The sequence below is a fragment of the Corvus cornix genome, chromosome 5, assembly GCF_000738735.6.
Source record: "Corvus cornix cornix isolate S_Up_H32 chromosome 5, ASM73873v5, whole genome shotgun sequence".
NCBI classification, from domain to species: Eukaryota; Metazoa; Chordata; class Aves; order Passeriformes; family Corvidae; genus Corvus; species Corvus cornix.
Window position 1 is genome coordinate 44,657,312 of NC_046335.1, and position 25,731 is coordinate 44,683,042.

At 39.7% G+C, this 25,731-nt stretch overlaps 1 protein-coding gene across 1 annotated transcript in view; it reads right to left on the bottom strand.

Annotated features, from left to right (window-relative positions):
- EHF (ETS homologous factor) overlaps positions 1-15,772 on the bottom strand; it is a 33,912-nt gene extending 18,140 nt beyond the window's left edge. The window contains exon 1 of the mRNA XM_010406098.4: positions 15,631-15,772. The gene's annotated coding sequence lies outside the window, so the exon portion shown is untranslated. The remainder of the gene's footprint in view (positions 1-15,630) is intronic.
- Positions 15,773-25,731: the final 9,959 nt, after the last annotated feature.

Here is a 25,731-nt window from a genome sequence, read left to right on the forward strand (position 1 = left end):
TTGTCCTGAAAATTCAGTTAATTCTTTCTTCTTCATAACTAATCAGGTGACTTTCCAAACCAAAAGATCCGATGACACTTTGACTCAACAACTGAAGCTATGGATAGTTAAATAAACCAAATCATGTGTCTTGCATTTTTACCCCAGCAGTAACTAAAACCAATGCATGTTAGAGATCTGAAAAGAACTCTGACAGCCTTTTCCCGAGATTTGGATTTTAGTTATTTTCCTTTAAAATGTCCTCTCCCTGTCACAGTCTAGCAGACAGTTGCTCTTCACCATATCCCTGAACAACATTAATATTCTTTTCAAATAATGTCCATGAAACTTGCTTTACAATTTAATCAATCAACACATCCTGGTTTTGGAAGCTAAATAAATTATCTCAACCAGAATAACTTAATTCATTTCCAGTATCACCTGTAGGAACAATTGTGCCTAAGAGGGAGAATTTACTATATGACATTAATCACAGAAAGAGGACTGGATTTAGCTTTAACCAAAGCTTTGCCAAAGTTCTGTGTATTATTCAAGGAATGAGTTTTTTGGTGTCTTGAAAATTTTCAGATCACTTCCTTTACATTATGCAAGGGTGTTCCTTATTTGGAAATCATTCTAGCACTTTGCTCAGGAGGAGTATAAAGTCCTACTAACAACTTCCACACCTTTGCTTGGAAGCATACAGCATTATGCTCAACAATATTTTCTGTATGAAAACTAAAGTGGTATTTTCTTCATGTGATCCTGTATATGCCTTTCTTTGCTAAAAATTCATGGAAGATTTTATGCTTACAGCAGTGTCTCATCCCATACTTGAAAAGATTTTGAGTCAGGATATTGGAAGCAGCACGTTCCTCATTAGTTCAGGGCCAAAAGCTCAAACCTCCCCAGTGTACAGACAAACCTGGTTAAAGGGTGTGAAACCTCAAGGGGAAGGACACATAAGATGTTCAGTTTTCTTTTAATTATATTCCATATATCAAAGTGAATTGTGTAACTAATGAAGCCTGGTTTCCTATGAATGTGTATCTTGTGGTTGGATTCTCTAGTGTCTAGTAAGATGTGAGTGCCGATTGAAGTTTTTCCCACGGTTGGGGCATTCATAATATCTCATTGTCTCAAAAGCAGTGAGCTCAAGCGTCACTCTTTCTTTCAGATCGAGTATTAATGGATTTTCCTTCGGTACTTGGCAGCCAGTTTTCATTAATCCTGTAAAAACTTCATATCTCTGGGACTTCTATCCCCATATCAAATTTAATTAAAACTGGCGATCAAACTCAAAGATTGTTACAGGCCAAATGTAAAAGCCAAAAGACAGAAAAACCACGAAAGCCTCATTTCCTCTGGAAACCATGTTAAAAAGGGATTCTAGCTGAGCTGAGATTTTGGCAAATAATACAAAAAGTCTTGAGATCTGTCCCTCTACTATGACATGGTACATTATAAATGAAATCACATATGAAATATCATATGAGTATATAATCACATGTATTTTTATACACATAACACACGTCTATGTCTGTGCACAGCAAGTGTCTGTACACACATTCCCATTCTGTTCCCCTGAAGAGGTGCCATCTCTGGAGTTATAACACTATGCAAATAACACTTTACTCAACCAGCACAGTTAAATATAGCTGTGCACAGGTGTTCAACAAAATTCTTTCCAGAGAGAGAGTCCTATTATAAGGGATTAATGCATTTTAAAAAACCAATTCTTTCACCTACATTCATTATATCAGGTGGTATTCTAAGACCAAACCCTGAAGGCCTCTCTTAGTGAAAGCTCTCACTGGAGTCCAGACGAGCTTTGGCTGAGCCACAACCCAGCAACTTGGCTGTAGCAGGAGGTCATTTGCTCTGCTCTTCTTCTCTTCCATGACCACCTGACCACTCTGAGTAAACAGTGGCAATGGAAAGAGCAAGGAGCCATGGCCTGCCTGTCGAGCAAATGCAGCATTGCAGAAAAACATGTTTACAAATCCTTGAACCTTGAACACTGTATAGTGCACTCTATGCGAATTATTTTATTGCACTACAGGTGTGCTCTGAAAATAAATTACTCTGATCCCCATTTCCACATTCAACCCAATGAATCTTAACATCCACATAAAGAGTTTCTCCTTTCTTTGAACCAGAATCTTTCAAGAACAGCTTATATTAAATGACACGAAAATTTTGAACACAGGAAAGGCAAATAAGCGGTACAGAGAAAGTGACTGAAGCCTAAAGTAGTACAACCAGAGTGATTGCTCTTATACCAATTTGTAAAGTTGCTCATGGACACAGCTGTGATGTGAACTAAGGGGATGTGGAAGGGCAGCCCATAGGGGAAAGGGGCCCATAGGGGAAGGGGGCCTCCAGCCATCCCTCTGGTAAAGCCATGCACTCTGCGCAAAACACAACAACGATGTCTAGGGCAAAACAGACTGAAACTACTAAGCCATGACTCCACCTGTAAGCTATGCAAAGTCTAGGAGTGACTTCTAGCTGAGACAAGCTCAGTGCAGCTCCTCCTGGCGTGTCCAAAAGGGTGGATCTCTTTTGGCATATTTACCTATGGGATTCTTCCCCATTTTTCCCCTTTTACCATCATGGCTGAACTTCAAATGTAGATTTCACCCAGGCCTATTTTCTTTGAAGTGTGTTATGTACACAGTGAAGACACAATCCCTGCTTTTCAGGGCTTGGAGTTTATGGAACAAGTATCTACAGAGTATGTTAAATATTTTAGATCATTACTGCATCTTGGATTATAGTCAAAGACTTACACAGTAATCTAAAATAAATAACACCAAGTGATAATTGCAACTGAAGAGTAACAAAATCTGGATTTTTAATCCTTTTCTTGAAAAATCAAAAGACTATTAAGTGGGCAGAGTTTTCAAAACATCACAAAGGACATGTACGACACAGCACGTGGACTTGTTTTACACACATGGCTACTTTGGAAACATAAATGCCTTGTACTTGTAATGTATATGATCAATTAGCTGCTTTGCATTCCAACCAGCTATTTTACATCTCCAGTGGTGGTAAGGGCAGGCACAAACTGAATATATGAATGTTGAAAGCCTGTTTGCATGCTACTGTGAGCTTTGGGTCTTCTGCTATGGGGTTTTTTATTCCCTTTCATTTAATGTGCATTACTACCAAGGCTCCAGGGTCCTAGTCTGAGCCAGTGTGTCAATACATACAGCTATGGCTGACCCAAGGATTGCCTTATGATCTTTATCTGTCTAATTTGCAAAGGTCTCAGGTTCATCCTTGGTGTCTGCGCCAGACTCCCAGATAAGATAGCATCCTTGCCATGGCTCACTTTCAGATGTGACCTTTTCTGCAGCGTGTCAGTATCTCTTCTGGCCATGTAGATCCACTTGTAGCTATCATGCACTTCCTTGTTTCCATACCTATAAGTGCCTATAGAGCAGAAAGAAGCCTCAAGGGAAACAATCATCTGCAGGCTGATTACTCACAGGCATCTGCTTCACAACAAAAAGCTCAACTTTGGACCGCTTTGCTATGGCCCACAAGGTACCACTGAGGTGACAATCTATGCAGCTTGACCTGTTTGATGATAACCTCAAGACTCACAACTAAGAGAACTGAAAAACTCTTAGAAAGCTTTGAAGAAAGTTCATATGATGAAACACTCTGATCACACTCAGTATTTGTTGTAAAACATACTGAGCATTTGATGCATTTCATTTTTAATCCACCTCATGTGCCTTTGGGCCATAGTAACAAAACCTGTTTACTGAATCACATTATGACTATAAAATTCAAGGAAACATTTTTATAATAAAATTTTCTAAATAATCTCCAAAATTCGTAGTATTCAGGATTCTGGTTCGGGCCTTTGGGGCTAATCTTTTTTCCTACTACACCTCTCTGAAGTGCATGTTTCTATGCTTACGTATTTTTGGAGTATACAGCTGTGGTTCATATGCATAAACCCACCTTTGCATGTGCAAAACTGGTGAGCTCTTAGTGAGCTTTCAGAGACCACATTGAGACCTTGATCATTTACTGTTGTGGGCTTTTGGAAAGGAAGACTTTGGTTTATTCTTTTGTTTTCTTTGAACCTTGTATATTAAATGTATACATGAAGGTAAACTGAAAGACCAGAAAAAGGAAGATGAATAGAAAAGGAGTGTTTAACATATACCTACATTATAGATAGGATCATGATAAACAAAATCAAATAAAGCTTGATTGGAATATTTTATTACTAAAGATCTTATTTTCATGATGCACTACAAGGCAACTTTTGTAAGAGATATGTGGTGGTTGTTTTAACATGTTCATATGGATGCTTCAAAATCTTGCATATATATTTTAACTAAAGAGAACCTTGGGTAGAAAAGTTAGGATCTAGATCTGTATCTGAGCTATCCCTCTGCTCCAGGGTTTGGGTTTGGTTCTTATCTCTCTTTTAACGATGTAATTTAAAGACAAAACCATAGTTCAGTTTCCTTTTTGAGAGAGAACAAAGTTCACTTTATGAATGCAAGAAAAAAAAATTACTTGATTATATGCAAAGTTTCATAGGTTGTTTTTCCCTGACCCCTTTTTTTCCCAATAATCTTCATATGAACTGACTTCAATTTTCAAGGTACTCATTAGTAAAATGAAAATAAAAGGAAGATTTTTAAAACAGGAGGGCTTTTGTTTGTTTGTTTTTCTAAATCAGAAGCAAACAGAAGGCAGATTGTGAAGAGAGTCCTCGAGGCATAGATGTGTCTGACAGTGTTAACTACCAAAGGTTTGCACTTCTGCAAATTTTACCCATTGTCATGTTACTTTAGCAGAGAAAACAGTGAAATGGAACCTGCCACTTAACAAGGATCTGGTGTTTCAGACTCATGCTTTTCTGTCACATCACAGGCTAGATGTGCATCTTCTTGCCATGCCACTAGTTTTTGAATATGAATAGAATAATATCATCATTTATTTTACTGTCAAAAAACTCTTCCTCCTTTTTGCAGAAGTTCTGTGCACAGATCCATATAATATTAGTGAAATTGCTATCATGGAGCTGAGACAAAAGAGAGTCAAGAAAAAAAAATTATTTCTTGTGATAGATGTTTGGATTATACTCGCAGTAATGTATTCTTAGAATGTTTGGAACACGTAGACAGATTCACTAAAAACTGGCCAAAAATAAGCGGGCTATTTTCTTTTTCATTTTTCAGAGTTGGCTTTGACTGGTATATAGCGATGCTTTCATTACTGTCTGCACCACCTCAGCAAGTTCATGATAATTTGGGTCAACCATTTTTTCCTGAATATTTAGAAGTCATTTGCCATAGATTCATCAGGTTAGCCTCAGGGATACAGAGTCTTGGAAACACAATAATGGGAAAAACTGCCTTTGCTCTTTATTCTTCTTTCAGCACTTAATACCACACCTCATGGAACAACTTCACACCTCCTTTCATGTCCTTCCTATCTCTCTGGTACATCCTTCCTCTAACCAGGAGCCAACTCATCTCCCTAATCTCCTTTTGCTAAACACCTTTCTTTTGCTTACAATACACTAAATATACAAATGGCCAAAAAGCACTCTAGATGGCCCTGTAACTTGACAAGCCACACGTCTATAATTACGCGTGAACCTCATCAGCTAACAAAATATTACCATCATGTTCTAACACCTTCTCCTTTTCCCTTGGCTCTGGTTCCCCAACCACTTCCCTCTACCTTCCACGACAGCTTCTCTTTGCATTGCTTTAAAGACTAACAGCATATTGAGGGAACTGTTTTCCATACTGCTAATATGGCCTGTGTGACTGTTCAGTTGTTAGTGAATAATGACAATAATAACAGTAATAACTGTGTTTGTATTCATGTTTGGCTCTCATTAGATGCTGACTCGTTGCTGACATAACAACCACTCGGATATATACTGCAGCAGCAGCCAGTATTTCATGTGGAAGTTTACTTCAACCACTATCACCACCAGCACTTCTCTTTTGCTATGGGACTAGTCTGGTTTTCAACAGTAACAACCACTAATTTGCCTACTTTCAAAAAAAAAAAGCAATTGTGTTTTTTCACCTTTTTGTAAACTCTGTTTCATATATTTTGTTTTAATAAAGGGCATCTGCCTGGAAACTGCAAGGTTCCTCTTTAGGGCTGATTTCTGAGTGAGAACCAAACAGAATAAGGAACTTGGGATGGAGACCCAAAACAGCAAAGTGTCTTGGGGAATGTGCAAATCTTCCCTTTGGACTACTACTTTTTACATTAATTGATTCATTCAATCAACAAACTGATTGTGCTTCTTCATTAAATATGTGAGAGTCACAGCACAAATTAACTAGGACAGAGAAGCTGGAAATTAAGCATAAAGAATTTTATGCTAAACTATGCAGCTTTCTGGGGATTCAGCCTAGTTGATAGAAGTATTTATACCATGTTACAACCCACTGCCTGACTAACCACAATATGATCATACTTTTTGCAGATGTGATAGGAAAAGCATATTTCAAAGAGGAGATGTAGCAGAGGCAACGCAAGGTTCATGGTGGGAAGGGTCATTCTGCAGAGATGACAGAGAGGGTTTATTTGGCTATTAACTCCTCTACCCCATTCCCCAGTACCAAGCTGGGACTTGCTGATCCCACCTCTGGGATAGCTTCATCCAGGACGCCTGCTTGCCCTGCATTCCTCCCCAGACTACCAGGTATCCCAAGGTGAGCCTCTGTTTGAAAAGGAAGTTGTCCCCAAGTGGGTGGCTATCATTGAAACAGCCCAGTGGAGCTCACTGACCCTGTTTCAGAAAGCTTCTGTCAGACCATTACTTTGCCTACCACTCAGTCTTTCATGCTTGCGTGTTTTTAGTAAACATTTACTTGGAGCCCAGCTGTATCCATGCGGTTTCTTCATATTGTATTTGTTGTGAAAAGAGTAACAGATTGCAAGACCACTTTCCTGGCATCCCACTCCAGTGGCGGCACAACAGCTGTCTGCTTTACTGCTGGGTGTGGCAGCAGGCTTACTCCCCCCCTGCTACCAGGATTGTGAGCCTCCCAGAGCCACATGGCACTGGAACAGTACTTTACATATATGCCACCATCTATTTATGCTCACTGCCTTTATTAAAAGCAACCAGAAAATGGGGGAATGAGGTTTCCTTGCTCTGTAGCCACTTTCTACAGGTAAGTCAAGCAGTTGTGGGAAATGATGTCTCCCCACTTCTGTAAAAGCCGAGAACGCCTTCCTTGTCTCCCTCCTGCCTGTGGTTAGAAGAGCAATGCTTCTGTGGCGTTGCTCCTTCTCACCTGGCACAGCAAGAGCTGCCCATCCTGTTTCCATTGATTTCTCCAGAGGTTGCGTTAAACAATACAATGGAGTATTTATGTGTCAGTGTTAGGAGCAGGTTATTAAGTAAAACCCACCGTAAATAGAGCCGTTAATTCAGTTGCTGGCATGGCTCTGTTATCTCCTCAATACCTCCCAGAGGGTATTAGTCTTACCCTTTCGTTTGAGTTGGCAGCAGAGTTATTTTTTTGCACCTGCTGCTCTACTCTGATAACAACACAGGTCAACTTTGATTTGTTGGAATATAAACAAAAAAAGCAAAGCCAGGCATCTGCCTCAACAGCCGGGGCCGGTTTGACGGTAGAGCTTTTCTCATTGGGTTTTTGTACAAATGCGCTCTTTCAATTCTTATGTGAACTCTCTCCTGTTTCACAAGTAGTCCTTTGCTACAGAATAACCTGGTGTCAGAAAAGAACTCAATATTTTTCTTTTCCATCAATGGAATCAGTCAAAGTAACACCCTGTTCTAAGACTAAAGTCAGAAGTAGTATCATACAAAATACATGAAGAAAAAGCAGCTAAGACACAGTGGTTCAGAAATTACTAGGAAAAAGCAGCAAATTAAGTGTAAAAAGTAAAGGAACTTATTTGAGAGATAAAGAAAACCTGAAAGACTGGGAGGGTTTGCTTTCCCATATGAACCCACACACACTCCAACTCTTAATCTACTATTTCACAGGAAAAAAAAACATTGAGTCCATGAGAAGCAGGTTCTCAGCTGGGAACTGAGCTACTTTTAAGTTCTCCTTAAAATTAAGCCTGCAGGGCTCATCTACTCTAACAGCATCTATGGTGGTGGAAGAACTCCTGAAACACTGACAACCATGGAGCAGAGAAGGAAGAGTCCGCACACACAGCAAAGGCAGTAAATAGCACAAAACACAGAAACGAAGGAAGGAACCAGCATTTCATCCACATTACAAATAGGAAAACTGAGACACTGAGCTGAAAGTATTCACTTAAGTCACATAACAAGTCAATGGAGAAGTCAGTCCAACTCCTGTCTTCCAGCTCAAGCTCCATTGCTACCCACTGCATCACATCTCCAGGAAATCTTTCAACATGCAGATGAGTTAAGTTGAATGTGGTTTTTTTGAGGGCAGAGAGAAGGTATTAAACAAGAGAAAGAATTCTCAAGACAAAAAGAGACCTGTTCAGACTAAAACCAAGATTCTTCTATGCATCATGGCTATTATGTGACTAGTAGAGATTTGAATGATAAGTTAGCCAAACAATTAAATCTACAGTTGAAGTATTAAATCAAAAAAGCTGCCCTTGACCTATGTATGATCCTGAAAATGAGCTAGAAATTCCTAAGCAGAGCTGGCTGAAATTCAAAATTTCTGTTCTGTGAAACTGTGGCTATTTTTATAGGTTTTTTCCCTTGTTTTTTTTGTTTTGTTTTGTTTTGTTTTTTGGGGGTTTTTTTGCTGTTGTTGTTTGTTTGTCTATTTGGTTTTTTTTGGTTGATTGGTTGGTTTTTGTTTGTTTGTGTGGTTTAGGATTTTTTGCTGTTGTTTGTTTGGGTTTCTTTTATATTCTTTTTTAATCACAATGAAAGAAAGGAATTTTTAAAAGAAAGTTCCCTGGCAATAGGGAATTAACTGACATGTAAAAACCTATATTCAGGTTGTTCAAGTATCAAATGTGCGACTCTGTCATGTGGAATTGTTTGTAAAAGACAGAAATGTGAAGCACAAAACTAAGGCACACAGGCAGTAATATCACCCCAGAGCAGCTGCGCTGGGAGCAATAAACTCACCTAATATGGCTGTTGTGCATATGGTGACCAGGGAACTCTCTGCAGAGCCCAACCACACTAATCCTGAAATGCAGGCAGCCTCTGACTGTCTCAAAACCAAACCAGGACGTGAAGTTTGTGATCCCATTCCTTCTTTTTCACTGAATACCTTTATTCCTCATTTTCCTGCTTACTTCTTTTGCTTTTCTTTTTTTAAATTTTCTTTTCTTTTTTCCCCTCTTTTTAATTTTTTGCCTTTTAATTAGTTAGACTGACTGACCTGGACAAGTTTCCTTCCATAACATCATAATCCTGTAACCAGTAAAACAGATTAAAATCTCATCTTCAATTATCTATCTGTGGCACAAGAATGCCACGTCTTAGAGCAACTGTGGAGTTTGTAGCTGGTCTATAGGAGGGAGGCTGGAGGAGTTAGAAATTGGAAAAAAAAACTTGCTCCCTCCAGTTCTTTTTGCTCCCCTGTACTGCTGTGTATCTCAGCTGTCAATGTAACTGGAAAAGATTTCCTCAACAAAACCAATAAAAATATTTTCAGACTATTTCAAACAACTATTTTCCCCAAAAATTAGATTTATTACCATGGAATTATACCTGTTTTAACAATGTTCTGGGAAAGGAGTATTATCACAGATCCTTATAACAGCTACTTTCACACGCTGGGAAGTTTTTTGTCTTCTTTTATCTTTACTGATTAAATCTTCATTAGATTTTTAAATACTGAAGATGTGTCATAGCATAAGGAAGGCTAATGCCTTGATGTGCTGCTAATAGTCCAGGGTTTGGAGAAGGGCAGCCCTGGGCACCCCAGCTCTCAGGCCATGCACGTGTTCCTGCAAAAAAAACCTACTGCAGCACAGGGCAAAACCCACAGGCAGGGAACTAGGGTTTTTTAGCCAGGAGAAAAGGAGGGTTAGGGGAGACTTTATCACTCTCCACAACTACCTGAAAGGAGTTTGGGCGTCAGTCTCTTTTCTCAGGTGCCAAGTGACAGCATGAGAGAACGTGGTCTTGAGTTGCACCAGGGGAGTTTTAACTGAATACTAGGAAACATTTCTTCACCAAAAAGGTTATCAAGCATTGGAACAGGCTGGCCAGGGAAGTGGCCGGGTCTCCATATCTGGAGATATTTAAAATACAGGTAGATATGGCACTTAGGGACTTGGTTTACTGGTAGACTCAGCAGTGCTGAGTTAATAGTTGGACTCAATGATCCTAGAGATCTTTGCCAGCCTAAATGAATCTATAATTCCATATACTTAAAGCAGAGTGTTTGCTGTGACTGTCGGAATCAGCAACACGCAGACAAAGAAATTTATGGGATTGACTCTCGCCCAAAAATATTTAATCATTTAAGATTTTAAAGAAGGAAGGGAAGTTTCTACCTGTTGTTGCAAAATACTACAGCTCCATCATTAAAAGTCTTAGAGAGGGTAAGAATATCTGCAAGTCACTAAATGTAGAAAAAAACTGCATCTATTTAATTTTGTACATTCCAATTTTAATAAGTCTATGAGGATATCTTACTTATCTAATCACCTATTAATTCAGTCTTCTAAAACTTTTTCATCTTCCTCTGTCAGGGCAGGTGCCTGGGAATATTAAGAGTCTTTTATGTGAGTACTATGTTAGATCTCACTGCAAAAGAGATGAGAACAGCACCCTTGAGTGTGTCAGAATTTGACTCCCTGATAAAGCCCCTCCAATCTATAAGACAATTGCTTAACCAAGCATACTTTGAAAGTGCATCATCAAGATGCAAGCTTTTAAATTATTGTGTAATAATAATTACATGTTGCAGTAAAAATCATTAAGAAAGTTTAGGGGTAGTCACTATATCATGTACTTAGTCTGATTCCTGACCATAGCATCTTGGGCAGTTTTACAAGGGTTCTTTAACTATATAGCAACATAAATTAGTTACCTGGAACAGTTTTAAAAACAAAACCAACTCTTCTTATGATGGCACTAGTAATTTAGGCAATAGAACATATTTTTACATATAGTTGCTTAATCCTTACAGACTTATAGGTGCTCAGGAGACTATTCTGGCTGCATCTGATTGTGAGATGAGAAAATATCTCAAATGTTTATGTCTGTATCCTTCCTCCATACTAGGCAGGAATTTTTATTCTAAAGTTTTGTAGATCCTTTAGGTAGAATTACTTTCTTTCCACCACCACAAAGCAATTCTTTTTTATTACCCCATCTTATTTGTCTATAACCAGTGATTACCCAGCTCCACTTGGCTGTTGTGTCTACTAGTTCTCATACTTTTCCCTGTGAAGCACATTTCACAAGATCAGCAGAGGAATAGGTAATGATAACCATGTGCAATGTCAGCTTTTGGAAAGGCAGCCTTTGAGGGCTCTTCCTCAGAGGGAGACATGCAAAATGCCAAATGCCTGTCAACTGCTCCACTGGCTACATGACTCCATGTTTACTCATTCTCACCCGTCTGTAGACCAATGACCAACAAATGCCCCAAGTATTCTAGGCATTCAGTGAGGGATTTGGTGCAAACTGCATCCCCAGTAGAGCTCAAAGGAGCTCTCACACTAAGATGACTTCCTGATGACTTCCACAAAAACCAAATCAATCCTTACTTCTTTTGTATACCAGCTGTGAGAACAAATCCTTCTTTGCTTAGCCTTTCGATCAGAAGTGTTAACCATGAGTTTCACTGTTACCAAATTTACAATGTACCCTTCTCTTGAAAACTTACAGAAATACTTCCTTGGATCATCAGAGACCATAATACAAGTAAGCTGCAGTGTGCTGAGGCAGGGACAGTGAGGGACAGACGCAGACATTTGTGGTTAGAGATCTTGAAGTGCCCTTGAACACTGGGCTGGCTGAGCAGCTGAAGCCAGAGTGCTTTGCCAAAGATGGTGTTGAACTTCACCAATGCTCACAAGGCACTTATTATTAGGAAGAAAATTCCATGAGTTTATGGTTGAAATTCAGTAGTAATGAAGCTGTGAGATTGAACAGAGACCTTACTTCATTAAACATCACAAACTACGCTAGCTACAAAAATAATGTTTCTGTTCATTTCCTTGTGTACGACAAAGCCTTCACATTTCATTCCACCACATCCTAATATTGTGTGTCATTAGTAATGACAAATGACAACTAAGCTTGTGGCCGTTTTCTTTTTATGTGCTGCTTGTTGCAGGAATGCCTATACCTCAGCAAGAATACCTACTTTACAACTGTAGGAAGGCTGATGAGAAAGAGAGCCCTGTAAACCCACAGAAAATCCTATAAAGGGTTGGCACATTGCCTCAGATTAAGAAGGGATCATCCATCTCTATCTGTATCTTGATCTCAGCACACTGACAAATTTTTAAGCCAGACAGGTCTGTCCCGGAGCACCCACTTTCCAACCTGTCTCTCTGTACCGTAGGTCATCACCCCAGTTCACAGAGATGGTATTCATAGTATTGCAGAAAGAGGTCAGACAATTTTGTGAGGATTGAATTCAAACAAGTTAACAGCAACAGAAAGCATGTGACTCTAGACTCCACAGAACAGATCCAGGCTGCATTATAGTTACTGAAAAGTTTCCCTGGTTTGGTCCTGACACTACGTTAGACATATTTTTAAAAAGTGTGGAAAGGGCGAACAAGGAAGGAAAGCTGAGTACTGATTCTGGAAAGGTGTCATGGCTCGTGGGCAGTTCTCTGAGTTCGCTGAGTCAATAAAATCTTTAATCCTTTTCTGTGAGAATTATACATAAATACACACTTCTTCAGCAGGTGTAGAATTCCATCCTCACACAGGAGTTTGGTGCAAATTGCTGTGGGACATGCAACAGACTAACATGTCACTCCTGTCCGAACTCAGACACACCTACAGAAATCCTTCTTTTTTCCTGTCTAATCTCTCTCCATCTGTGTTTCTGGATGATTTTTCTTTATTAGTTTGATTTCTCTCCATTGCAATTTGCTACTTTTCACCTCCCAGACAGAACAAGTACTGATGTTAACAATGAAATTCACTGGGAATGAAAAAAAATTAAGGAAGTTGAGTGGGAGCTAAATGATTTAATATTTCATTTGTCCAACTGTTCTATTGTCTGTTTCCACCACTGCTGAAAACCCACAACACCCTGAGACTATCTAAAGTAATAAGAAATTACTATGGCAATACCACAGCATACTCTCTCAGGTGACAAGAGGGTAATAATATCCCATGTTGAACAGACCACATTCTACTACCCGATCTCACCATGATGGGGGTAATATATGGTTATCACCCTATAGGTTGCTGTGAAGCATGACCTAACTTGTGCTGGGGCAAGCAAAGCGATATTCTGATCTGATGAGAGACCCTTTAGTACCAGGACTTGGAGGAAATATGTATTTTTACCATTTTTATAGGCTTTACAAGTGACACTTGGAATAGAAAAAAATGGAAATGCTAAATGCAAGGAAACAGTGACTCTACTAATGATAACCTCGTCTCTGCATACAGGACCAGTGCTCAAGGGGGAGAAGGGTGTCTGGAGGACGGCAGCTCTAAGAAAGCCTTGGGCACACTTCATAAACCCCTGAACTGGAATTCCCAGTATATTGACTCTTAATATCTCTGTTTGGCACTGCTGTTCCTACAGACTCTGATCCTTCCTGACATCCACATTTCACAGTTAATGTTGAAAAATTAGAGGAGAGCACTGAAGTGATTAAAGGATGGAAAAGCTTACAGTGAAACAGGTTGAGATCCTTCACTGTACTGTAAGTTTCTCCAGGAAAAGGAACAGTCTTCGGAGCTCAGACTACCACAATTATCAGAGACTAGGCTAAGAAAGAACTTATTCCCAGCTAACCACACAAGGAACAGAAATTTACCACCCATGGGAACTTCACAATAACCATCAAAAGACAACAAAATCAGGTGGGTGAATGTTAAAGCAAGACCATGTCAGACTGAAAATGAGATAAAATATTTTTAGAAGAATGGTATTTAATTGCTAGGGCACTTAAAAACGTTCTGGGGAATTTCCCATCACTGGACTTTTGGACTTTTTTTTCAAGACTGAAAATTTTCTACAAGATAAGCTCTACTTGAAGTCATGTAATTATCTCTGAAAAATTCTGGCAAGTCCTGTGTTGCTATTGCAACAATCACTTGGGTTTGAAAATTGTAAGGGGCAGGAATTAAACTGTCATTGTGATATTTATAAGTGAAACACCTTAATCCTGTTGTTTTTCTAGTTTTAATTGCAACCATTTTCTTTAGTTTCTGCATTTGCATTAAATATAAAACTGCTATATTTTGCAGCTCTGGTATTTTCTACAGTGCAAAATCAATGTCAGAAAACTGGCTTAGACTACACCCTGCAAATTTGCTATCAAAGCAAAACTTGAAGGAGCGCATATTTAATTTCACTGAAGTTTTCACAAATTGCAGGAGATACTGGTGCAAGTTAGATCTGTTTAACACAGTGTCATGTGAGACAAGTATAAATAAAATGACTAAATGAAACCTTTACCTCAAGGCATATTTCTGTCATTATGAGCTTGTTTAATTCTAGTAATTGTTTAATTCTAAAAAATGGGAAAGATAGAAAAGAAAGGATAGTTGGATGTACTTTAGAAGCAAATACGACATATATCTAGATGAAGTAATCAAAAAGCACATTACTGATACAATTCAATAATAAGTATGTGCCTAAAATGTCTCATGTGGTGAAATGCAAACATTTGTCTCTAAGTCCATTACACATATTTTACAAAATCAGCACAGATTTGGAGCAACTTTTTCTTTACATTCTCTTCTACAACTACTTAAACAATTGTGTCTATACCTTAAGGGGCCAGTTCTGGTTCTATTAAAATAAAATTACCATTGGAACAGAAACAAATTAAACAAGCAAAGACACTGCGGGCCTTACACCGTATTTACCTACCCAGTGTCTGAGCTGGGTTCTGTGCAATGTTTTTGCTTAGACAGAACTAAGATCAGCAGAACCTCCTTCACCACACAACTGCCAAGAAATTGCCTTGAGGCTGAAACCAAGCCAAATTATAAATGAACTTTAGGCTTTTCTGTTACAAACACAATGTCCATCAACATTCTCATCACTAAAAGGAACCAAAAAACTATGATTGTGGAGTATCTCCCGGTTCTGCGACACAAGCACTCTCAATAGCATTGGGAAAGTCCACTTTTTCGCCCCTTGTCATACTGAACAGATGACAACTCTGTTAACAAAAGTAGCAGATTTAGGACCCGGAATAGTATTAGATACATCATAATAGAAAAGATTCTCAGAATCTGTCCCCTCTCAGACATAAACACAACAGAAATATTTAAATAGAAGATACAAGTTCAAACCAAAAAAGCAGAAATCTTTATTGTAACTTTAAAAAACCTTTTGATTAAATGAGCTTAGCTGCTGTTCCAAAGTGGGAAAAGAGAGGCTTGGCATGGTGGCCAGGAGTCCAGCAGACAATTTTTTTTTTTTTCAATTATTTTCACTGGTGTTATTTTAAAGGAAGCGCATTTAAGAAAAAAAATAAATACCCCAAACACCTTACCTCATTTAGCTGCAGATTCTGGAGTGGAAATCCTGAACTGAGGCAATGGGAAAACTGTCTACAGAACAGTAGGTTGGGTAAGCACAGGTACTAGGTTATGTCAACTAAAGACTCCCAAGAGTGAAGATAAATGGATGTGATACTAATTTTAAAACATTTTGCTGAACACTCAAGCAGCCAATAGGGGAATTCCTTAGGTCACTTCCTGTTCGTTTGATTGGATCTGCCACAACAACAACCAAGATGAGGTTGAGAGCGTTTGCATAAGGCCAGCTCAGTCCTCGGCATTCAAAGAGAACAGGTCTAACCGGGTTACACGCGTGGCTCCAGAACAAAAGAAAAACCTGGTAATGGATGAGGGATTGATTTCTTTGTAGTTGTTTTTTTAAGACCATCCCTTCTTTTTTATTTTATTTTTTTTTTAATTGAGGTTATTTCAGGTAGATAGGGAGACCATAGTTAGAATGGAGAGAAGTGAAAAGCAGGAGTGTCCTAAATTAAAATTAGTCTGGAAATAACATTAGGAGATGCATGGTGTGGAATAACCCTGTGCTGGCAGGGAGGTGGACAGCGTGAGCCCATGTGATGGGCTCAATCCTTTCTTTTATACATTCCTAATCCTGAAAAATGTGTGAAAGGGGAGTTTATTGGTCTTTCAGCTTCTCTGGATATTTAAGAGTAGGTAAGAAACAAAATGAGGAAAAAAATCATCAGTGTGTGGGTATATGGGGTTGAGTATGGAAGTTCAGCTATATGCAGGTTAGCAGGGCAGAGAATCAGTAGATGTGCTCAGTCCAAAATTTTCCTTGAGCATGTATGAGTTACCCCTCCAGCCTGCAACCATGAACCTGAGCAGGAAACCAGGTGCCCAAATGAAAATATGAAGCCTCATGTGTTTCTCATTATTTCACTAGTCAGAAAAGGCACCAACATGGAAACAGTTAAAAATGCATAATGTTGGAAGGTTTTGAGGTTTCATTAATTTGTATGCATAAAACAAGAAATGTTAAATATTATTATTCAGTGACTGTTCAGTGGTCTGTGTGAAGTGAATTTTTTAGTCTTTGCTCATTTTTGGTCCCAAGTCTCATCATAAATCTTCCCCTGACAGATGCTGACAAGAGTTCTCAGTGCTAGATTTACCAAGCACAGGGAATGAATTGTCCTTCAACATCCAGAGATACTATTAATTATTAATCGAGGCTCATTGTCAACGTAGGGGAAATATTTCACAAATATTACTTATGCTGAACCTGATTTCAAGATAAATAATGGATCTCAGACTCAAGGAATGTCACCTTTGTTCCTATCATTCCCACTAACACCAATTAAAAACTAAGTTCCTTTTGTTCACATAGATAAGGTGCACCTGTGTACAAGTGTTGCTTGGGAAGATTCAATCATTTCTCACTCAGGTTAGGTCAAGTTCCACAGCTTCCATTGATTCTCGCCTTTCAAAGGAAGTTGTCCTGGAGGAAGAAGGAAGACTGTAAATACCCATCTTGGAGAGCTGTATTGTCTTGTAGACACAACACCGAGGGTTAAGGTTGTCCCTGCAGACATCTGGGCAACAATTTTGATAAGTAGCCCTAGCACTTACAAGATTCCTCTAAGCATTCATGTCACTGAGTCCAAGTATTTGCATACCAGGTCGTGTCTTGGTGAGTATTTGTAGCTTTCATCATCAAAATAATGCCTTAGCAAGATATCAGCATGAATGATCAGTCCAGAGCAGGAAAAGCTAAGAAGCAAAGAACTAGCAAGCAGTAAAGAGCACTTCCCTTCCAAGGAAGGATACCTTTAGCAAGAAACCCAAGTCTTACATTGTGCCACTGAGCAAAACATGGGAGATTAAAGAATCACACTGAAATACATATCATCTATATGCTGCAGAAGCATCACAGGAGGATGTGACCACTGGATCTCAACATGGATAGGGAAAGCAGAATTTTCCTCTTGCTAAACAGGACATCAGCAAAAGCAGAAGAAAAATGCTTCCAATGTGGTACTGAGACTGGAATGTCGCTTTCTGTTTGTGTGACTGTTGGCCTTTTCTGTTTCAGCTCCTAAGGGCAGAGACAGCTCTGGTTGCTAAGATGCAGAATACTTCCAGACAGGCAAAAAAGCACATTGTACCAACAGGTCTGGACAAGGTGAAGCTAGCTTGGTCGGCACACCAGCATGCATTATTTATTACTGTGCTATTTTCAAAGGCAGGGTGCCACACAGGGTGGTGGCTCCCTAAATTTGCTGCCCTACCTGGCCAACTATGCTGCCCCCATGCTCCCAAGTATGCTTATTGACACTTACATGTGGTTCAGCACAGAGAAGATTACGGGTGGCTTTCAGAGACAGTCAGACCTTTCTCTCTGTATCCTTCTTTAGCATTGCAGCCACAAAATTAACATGAATTTGGTCCCCACACAGTTCTAGGTGGCAGAGAAAACATTAAAAACTTTATAACTAGGAACTTGGAGGCCACAATCACAGTATGGCAGAAGTGCCAGTGCAGATTCCCAGAATTAATTTAATTATAGCCATCAAGCATCAAGGAAATTACCTAAATCTGTCTAGATTCTTAAGTTGGCGTCTCTTACTGTAATGTCTGACACCTGATGAAAACAGAGAACAAATGTATGGTAATTTCTACTTTTTCATTAATATTAATTTCTGCTTCATTTGTTAAATTCCAGTGGAATATCAAAAGGGCATAAAGCTGATACGTAGGTTAGGCATGCCAAGCAATTTAATACAGAGTATGAGATTCCTGCCTTCATTCTGCTGCAGCAAAATCAGAAGTGATTCATAAACTTTGATGGAAAATAATACACTTTCTGTAAAAACATCACTAGAGAAGCCAGAAGAAATAGGACAGATACTATTTCCAAGCTGTGTTCTATGTTGTAGGCAAATGCCACCTATTACTAAGGTTGCCCATTACTTAGGCTTGCAAGACCTTGTAATTTTTTCTTCACTGTTTGCTAAATTTTACCCTTTAGCACTTTGGCTAAGTTGAAATTTTCCATCATGGACATTTGCTTTGCAACAAAATTTTGAGTAATTGTCATCCGTACTAGTATATGTTTTTTTCTGACAAATTAAATAAAGGCTAAGGAAAGTGCTGTACTTTGTATTTATAGTTAGAAATATTACTGCCTTTTCTGTGGAAAGCTCAGGAACATTTATGTTAGAAGTGCAGACTGATTACAACAGGCTGTCAAATTAAGAGTGTACTATTTACCTTTCCAAATAAAATCCAATCAAAGCTAGCCAGTTTAAAGCTTATTGATAAATCACAGAATCACAAAATCACAAGATGGGCGAAGTTGGAAGGGGTCATAGTGGGTCATCTGGTCCAGCCTTCAGGGTCAGCACATGCCACAGGATTGTATCCAGATGGATCCTGAGTATCTCCAGTGAGGGAGACTCCACAACCTCTCGGGGCAATCTGTTCCAGTGCTCGTTCAGCATTACAGTAAAGAAGTTCTTCCTCATATTAAGGTGGAACTTCTGTGCATCAGTTTCTGCCTATTGCCTCTTGTCCTGTTGCTTGGCACCACCAAGAAGAGCCTGGCACCATCCTCTGACACCCTCCTGTCACATACTTAGAGACATTGATAAGGTCCTCTCTCGTTCATCTCTTCTTGAGGCTGAACAGGCTGAACTGTCTCAGCCTTTCCTGATAAGAGAGATGGTGCACTCTCCCAATCATCTTTGTTGTCCTTCACTGGACCCACTCCAGGAGCTCCATGTCTCTGCTGTCCTGAGGAGCCCAGAACTGGACACAGCACTCCAGCTGAGGTGTCACCAGGGGTGTGTAGAGGGGCAGGATCACCTCCCTCGACCTGCTGGCAGTGCTGTTCCTAATGCACGCCAGGACACCACTGGCCTTCTTGGCCACAAGGGCACTGCTGGTCACAGACAGCTCATTGTCCACCAGGACCCCCCCCAGGACCTCCACAGAGCTGCTGTCCTGGTGCCCAGGAGCAGGAGGCTGCACTTGCCTTGGCTGAATTTCAGAAGGTCCCTCTCTGCCCATCTCTCCAGCCATTGAGGCCTGCCGAAGGGCTGCACAGCCCTCTGGGGTATGGGCTGCTCCTCCCAGCTTTGCGTCTGCAGGGAACTCGCTGAGGAGGCCTCTGCCCCTTCCTACAACTCATTGATGAATTAGTTAAACAAGACTGGGCCCAGCATTGAGCACCAGGGGACACCACCAGTGACAGGCCTTCAACTTGACCACGCGCCACTGATCACGATCCTCTGGGATCTGCCACTCCGCCAGTTCTCAATCCACCTCCCTCCCATTCAGAGAGACCCCACTTCTTGAGTTTGCCTATGGGGATGTTGTAGGAGACAGTGTTGAAAGCCCTGCTGAAGTCCAGAGAGACAACGTCCACTGTTCTCCCCTCAAATAATAATCCACATAATGGATTCATGAGGCAGAGCCTCATTCCCTCAGCTTTCTTTTGCTGCAAGTGTTCTCCACCTCCTAGCTTCACAAGGCTTTCCTAGCAGATAACAAAGGCTATTCTTGTACATCCACCAACTTGAAAAAGCAAATTTTTCAATGAGTCCTCCATTTGGTCCAGCAGCTACCCTCAGTACAACTGGCAGAGGTCTGTAGGGGGGAGCTAAAGGCTTCATTCGTGGAATTAACCCACAGGATACTCAATGCCAAAACAGCCATCTCTGCACACCACGTATTCAAAACCTAGAAACTGTTCATAGGGAGCAGAACTAAGAGAACATTATTAGTTTGTGACAGGTTGGGAGGCACACAGTACTTAGGGCACAGACTAGGGGGTATCATTCAAAGAGAAGCTACCCAATACTATGCATACAGGGAGTGGCCCTCAACTGTATTTGCTGCACATGAATCAAACTTGTGCTGAAAACTTCTGTTCATTTCCTCATGAGTTTTCTTATGCTGTTCATCCTCATGGTATTTTAGGTATTATAGTTACACATGTATTTATAATGTAAATAAACATTTAATATATGTAGATTAGTGTATTACATTGTACTAATGCATTAGCACTAACATTACAGTATTAGCACAAAAACATTTATTGATCTTTATGAATCCCTAGTGGGGTAAGAAGGTAATAATTTATTACCCCTGTTTTAATGGAGAATCCTAAAATGATCAAGACAAAGGTGTTTATTAATTCAAGGTATCTGTTTTGAGCTGACTGAGCACCATGTATTTAAAACACTTAGTATTCTATAGTTATGTAAAGTACTGAAAGCACAGCTACCATTCATTCTTATTTCAGATCTTAGCACTTAGTTCTGTAAACCAGACTCCTTTTCTCCCAGAAAAGAAGGAAAAATTTGATTATTTTTTTAAATATGAAAAAATGTTGGCATGAGTCTAGAAAACAGCCTAAGCATTTTGTCTGCATTTTTCCAAGCGTAATCAATCTCAAGGAAAAGTCCATTATAGTTCTGCTGATCACTGTCTAGATAAATTGTAAGTAAAGAAAGTAATGATGAGGGGCTTGGCAATCGTCACAGCAGAATATGAGCTTTGCAGACAATTCTGTGAAGATTGACATTTTAAACCAATACATCTGCATATTTTAGTATTTCTACAGCTTCTTAACACACACAGCAGTCATCAAACCGACCCCAGCTTTCTGTTAGCTGAATCTGGTAAACTGAAACTAATTGAGTAACAAAGTTCCTTGGTTCTGTATGTTCTCCCCAGGAGAAGGACGTATCCTGAAAATCCAGATATGCCTCAAAAGGGATGCTAGATAACCTGATGAACAAAGGGATAAAAGCAACCCCCCTCAAATTCCTTTCCCAGAAAGCCATCTGGCAACCAGAAAATACCATTTAAGCACCACTTTTCCTGTTCCTGGAGAGGACCCGCACCACCTTGACCCTTCGGTCTCCTTGCCACACATCTCAGATCAAGAGCTGGATTTTTTTCTTTAAAACATTGCAGTGGTTTCTCTCATCATGTCAGTCTAAAGGTACAAAAAAGGCAAAATCAAGTGTATATCTGTTAATTTAAGGACTTCCAGAAAAAAAAAGTGACAAACTTTTCAAGGGTCACTGAAAAACTGTCCATGCTCTGAGAGAGAGATTCATAAGAAAAAAAAATAGACCTCTGCACTGAGAAATAGAATGGGGATAGGGTAGAAAGAAAAAAATATATAAAAATGACATATTAAGTTTTCCATAGAAAAGATAAGGGTTATAAATGGCCAGAATGAACTGTCAGGGCAAACACAAATTGCTTATACAAACACTGAAAGAAAGAAATGCAAATCCTAGAGATAATACAGGTTTATAATTAATTATTTAATTTTTTTAGTCTCCTCAGTGTGCAGGTCAAACCAACTCAATGTAACAACATTGTTGCACACTGTTAGGAATAAATGTGTATGAGACATTAGGAGAGAAAGATTAAGATAATAATATAATAAATGATGTCTGTGGCAAAGATACGTAGCACTGAGGAGACCATTAAATCCAGTGCAGCATCAGTTATGTTTTGCATCTGATTTGAAGGAAAAATGTTAAAAAGTTTGTAAGGAGTCAACACTATCAATTGGTAAGAAACTATTTATAAGACTGTCTTTTGCCCATATGAGCTGACACAGTTCCATGGATTTCTGTGAGGTTTTGACAATGTATATCTAATAGTATTTTTAATATAGTTCTGTATACTGCCTTTTCAGGACTCCGAAAGATTTAAAATTTATTATGAGGCAATACTGATTGTGCAATGATGTTTCAGAGGAAAACTTTGTAACTATGCAATAGAGGGTGTTAAACAACAAGCAGGGCAAAATGACCTAATGAGTCTTTTCTATCTGTTGTGGTTTGAATCTCTTAGCAAACACTTTGATGCTGCCTGAACCAAAGCAAAATTATGAGAGCATAAAGAAGGCAAACACAAAGTAATGCGCAAAGAGTAAAAAAAAAAAGGAGCACAGATATTGTGAGATAAACTTTTTGTACGGCTCAAATACTTCTCCTGTTACATTCATAAACCAGGACATGATAAAACCACAAAGGACCAGGAGAGGCACAACCATTCCTGGGTGTTGCACCTGTCACTCCCAAAATTTGGTGAATATAGAAACAGGTTTGGCTAGGACCACAGAGGTAGGAACTGTGGATACCTTGTCATTGTAGTACAATTGTAAGAAAAGTGAGGGAAAGCACTGTAAGTTGGCTGGACAGGAGTTCAAGTTCACTCTTGCACGTAGGTCCTTACCAGTGACTGTATTTCACTATTGCATTTGAGATACAGAATATATCAAACATTTTAGGAAACCTGCAAGTGGGTATATGGCTTCCAGCTACAGAGTGCTGATTCTTATGATGCAGTGTGTCTTACCAGAGTAAACTTTTCCCAGTTTAAGGGTGTTGGATTCCTAAGAGCCCTATGGAGTCTTTAAAAATCGAAATGGTTTAAATATTCCCAAACTTAAAAGCTGTTCAGAGAAGAGAATTTGGGCTGAGCTAATCTCTAGAAGAGACCTACAAGGAGCACGCATAATTTCTGTTGTGTGCTGGGAAAGCAGAAAATTAAAAAATAAGGACAAGATACTAAAAGAACACATTAGGAGCCAATAAAATGGGATTGAAAAGAAATGGCAGGGCCAGTTACATGAAAAAATGGGAATTATTCACACTGTAATCAGCTGCTTGCAAGGCAGTCACCCTTGTAATCCACACAACATGGGAAAATGAAAGAGAGATGAGGAGTCAAGGGCAACCTTGGACACAAATACCCATGTCCAGATTTAGATCAAAAGCTGTTTAAGGACAGGATGGCACAACACATGTCCTAACTGAGAATACAGAGACAGACAAATTGAGGTGCAGGGCATCTGACTGAGAGATTATGTATTTGATTAGTTATGAGGGATCTATGGTAGCAGTGCTGCTCCCCCGGATTGCTCAAATAGGAATATGCCAAACAAAGGCCCATGACGGCAGGAATATGTGCATGGCCAAGATCGTCAATGTGAGCTTCTCACTCTTCATGACACTGAAGAGCAGGATTCTGGATGAGTGCATTTTCATGTATATCTGTGTGTGTGTGATTGAGCATTGCATAACTGAATGACTGAGGAGGGGATAAACTGAGAAGCTGCTTCTGCACATTCCTGTCGTGGTGTATAAATGTGAGCCGAGTGAATTTAAAAGAGTACATTCATGCATTTGGGAAAGGATATTAAAGAAGACTCCAAGATTTCAGCTTTTAGAGTCAGGCAATGGATGTATCTGCCATTAGGAGAAGTTGGAATAGCTTCACAGAAATGAGTGAAGGGGGGGTCTAAGAACTATATGGGTACAAAGGACAATAAAAACCCAACCCTTCATGGTTCGAGTTAGCCTTAGGAGTCATACCAGAACAGATCTTTTGAGGGCATCTCAAAGCAAGCAGCTACCTGCAAGATAGAGATGTGAACAATTCATAGGCTAACTTCCAATCTTTGTGATTATGAGAGGATTTCCTTTGCCAACATCTGAGCAGGGGAGTGAGGGTTAACCCTTGAACATAGCTATAGCAGGCAAATCTTTCAAAACCAGTTTATCCCAGTTCCAGTAACTACACAATGTTCAGTGCCTGTGAGATGCAAATATCAAGTTTATGATTAACTGTGTTAAAATTCCATAGAACTGCAAGTACTTTTATTTGTTTGTATAATGAAATTGAGACGATGCACCCTTTCCTTACTATGCTTTCACTTTGCTAACATTTAAAAGAAAATCTCTCACTAGACACATGTGGTATATCCTTGTATGTCCCAAGAGTTTTCTTCACACCCTTTAGTTGGAAGGGGAGTTAGTTAGTACACTATCTGCCAGAGACCATGCATGTCTGATGCATGCATGACCGGGGGAAATATGGTTCTAAGGAAGACTGGGAATAGAATAAGCAAATATTTAACACTGACTGCATTGGAAGTCAGGTGATTCCCACTACAAAACTTGCGCTGTGGAGCAGAGACTTCTGCTGAGCAGGAAAGAGAGAGGACTTCAGGGCCCTGGGTTATTCCTCTAGGTTCTGTCAGAGTCTTTCAGCAATTTGCCTCTCGAGGTCTCTCTACTCATGATGCTAAGGAGGCTACCCTTCTTGAAACAATGTAACACTATAAAGATGACTGCATTCCTGTTCGTGAGGCATTCCAAGTTTCAGTGGCTACGTCTAGAGATGAAGACTCTATAGAGCTTGTTAGTGATCCCATAAAGGAAAATCTTAGATATACCAGACTGTGTACCAGACTATTGTACTAGTACTTACCATGCTAATTAAACTTGAGGGGCACAGAAGTTCAGCCTCTATCCTTGGAGTTCTGCTCCATTAGTATTTGAGGTGGGCTGTCCATGTCTGATAGCCCTAATGTTTTCCAGATGCCTTTTACTCAGCAAAGATTTCATGTTTCTAATCCTTACATCTGGCACTTTTTTCCAGATTAAAACATACGTATATCACTTTTTCCAGGACAAGGGGCCAGTGTAATTCAGTTCTGTGGGTGTTTGCACTGAGGAGCTTCATCTGCCTCTTACAAACCAGACTATCAAATCTGGAAGGTGACCATGGGAACAGTATTGAAGGCACTGCAGTGAGGCACACTAACATGAAGCTGGCACCTCATCACCCCTGTATAGGGTTACTATGCAACATTGCATTAGTCAGAATTAATGACTTGATTTATTTAGAAAGAAAAACCTTCTCCCAGGTTTCTCCCATACCCTTTGTGAAACGGCTTTTAGCAGCTGGCATTCTGCATCTGTGGGAGGTAAGAATGAGAAGAATTGTAGTGACTTTAGTGGATTTATTCTGTGGCTTTCAAACTGGGCTCAGTGACCCACAGCTAAACAGCCCTGAATTTCAAAGGAGTGAGTCTCTCCTTGAACCGCTCCCTAAGACAGCGAAAGCCTTGGAGCTGGAGCTGTGATCTCCAAGAAACTCCATCACTGGTCTCATGCCCTGCAGGAGATCCTTCTACTTAAATGCAGACATATTAACAGACAGCAATGCCTCTTGCAATCACCCCAGTGGTAGGAATCTGTCCCCCACTGATTACGGAGACAAGTGGCTTTATCATGCACCTCCACACACATATA